This window comes from Asparagus officinalis, chromosome 1 (assembly GCF_001876935.1).
Source record: "Asparagus officinalis chromosome 1, Aspof.V1, whole genome shotgun sequence".
NCBI classification, from domain to species: domain Eukaryota; kingdom Viridiplantae; phylum Streptophyta; class Magnoliopsida; order Asparagales; family Asparagaceae; genus Asparagus; species Asparagus officinalis.
This window is the reverse complement of record NC_033794.1, coordinates 118,632,070-118,634,229: the sequence shown is the minus strand read 5'-3', so window position 1 is coordinate 118,634,229 and position 2,160 is coordinate 118,632,070.

The window sequence follows — 2,160 nt, the reverse complement described above, 5'->3', positions numbered from 1 at the left end:
GTAATCTCTTTATGCTTGGCTGTTTATACATTCTTTTACATTATCAGGCAGAACAGAAGCAAAGTTGTTATTTAATTTTACTTAATTTGAATTTTGAAGGAAAAATGAAAACAACCAACAAGAGGAACAATCTTAAGTCCCTCTACAGAAAAATTATACAGGGGTAAAGTAGAATGTGTCACACGTTTTAGCACATACGTAGAGTTGGTGATTGAGTTAGAACACTATCCTTATCGCATCTATATTTAACTGATTGCACTGATATATCTCAATATTGTGTAGTGACAATTTAAAATTGATATTTGAACAAATGTTATTTTATGACTTTTTATAGGGCTAAATATCCATATTGGTATTTTAATTCCACACCATTTACCAAAAAGGTATTTTAATTAGGCAAACCTGTTTTAAGGCATTTTAATTGATTCAACTTACCAACTGGGCTATTTTTCTCGTTGGCGACCAGCTTTTCGGCGAGAGCTCGTCACGTGCGTGGCACGTGATGACTTAAACTGATTTTTAGCTGCTGATGTGACACTGATTTTCTGGCGTTGTAGTGTTTAAAGGCGGGAATTAACCCTCTAAAAATCCCAATTCACCAAAAATAGGACAGATTCGTCCTTTTTATTTTCAGAATTTGAACACGAAAGAGAGGGAGAAATAGAGAGTGGGAAATCTTGGAGGAGGCAGTTGAAGGAGATAGATTGCAGGGATTTCATATGATGGTGGTTCCTCAGTTGATGTAGAAGGTGATTTTCGGAGAACGAGACCTTGAACTTACATGAGATCTCAATTTTCCACTGACCCTGCTTGCTTTAGAACGAGAGCTTGAACTTGATGACGACGACATAATACCTTCTCTTCCACGCTCAATCTCAGCTTGAATGCCCCAATTTGATAAACCCTAGTTTCCAATCTCAACCAATCCCAGCTTGAATCCCCTCTTTTATTCTCTCAACTGTTTTATCCACGTTAGAAAATTCGTGCCACACCAGCAGCTAAAAAATAGTTTAAGTCATCACATGCCACACACGTGACGAACTTTTGCCAAAAAATTGGTCGCCGACGAGAAAAATAACCTTGTTGGTAAGTTAAATCAATTAAAATACCTTAAAGTAGGTTTACCTCATTAAAATACATTCTTGCTAAATGGTGTGGAATTAAAATACCAATATGGGTATTTAGCCCTTTTTATAGTGTCATCTATAGGATTTTTGTTTTTCCCCATCAAGGCTCTGAGGCCATGAATGCATTCTTGGTTAATATAATTCTCACTATTTTCACCTTGAACTAGAAATAGCCAAACATACGTTTGGAGAACTTGCACGCATCAACCCCATAGGAAACATTGCCCTGTATCATCCTGTATCATATATCAGCAAATCAATTTCTTAGCCAGATACACAAGTCATGTAATATGAGGATTCTGATACATTTAAGTTCCCAGAGTCTTCATTTTACATTAAGTTTCAGTATTATTGTTTCGCCTAATAAACTTCCTCCGCATCCCACAGTGCTCCTATATACACACACATCTTAACCACTTAATGTTCACATCTTTATATTTTGCTAAATTAAAAAATGTACAATATATTAGGCATAATACCCATTATTTCAGAACTTTTGTTTTAGTCGTGAAGGTATCAAATCTCAAGCAGAGCGTCGAGATTACTTGATCTTAAAGCAGTAGATAGGCTCAGTTTAACCACAATGAAATTGAAACGAGGAAAAGCTGAAGCAAAGCACAAGTGAAGCTAATCTCTCTACTACAGGTTTGCAATTTGTCCATTTAGGGCTAATCAAGCATTACACATCCGATTTCTCTGTATTCTTGCAGAGAACTTGTGTTACAACCACAGTGATTAGAAGCTATAAATCCTACAGTAACTTGGGATACATCTGGAAAAAAAAACAAAATTAAAAAAGCGCCCAATAATGAAGGAAATCAAAGTAATTCGATCGCCTTGACCAATTATACTCGACTGAGGCGGAAGGGTTTCTAAATGGACATTGTGATAATCTCTCTAATTACATCAGCATTCAGATGATAATTATAATCCAGTGCAACGCAATGTAGACGCTATGTTAACAACACTTGTGTAATCATTTAGTTTTTCCCGCCTTTTTTTTGTGTGTGTGTGTGTGGTGGGGTGGGGGGGG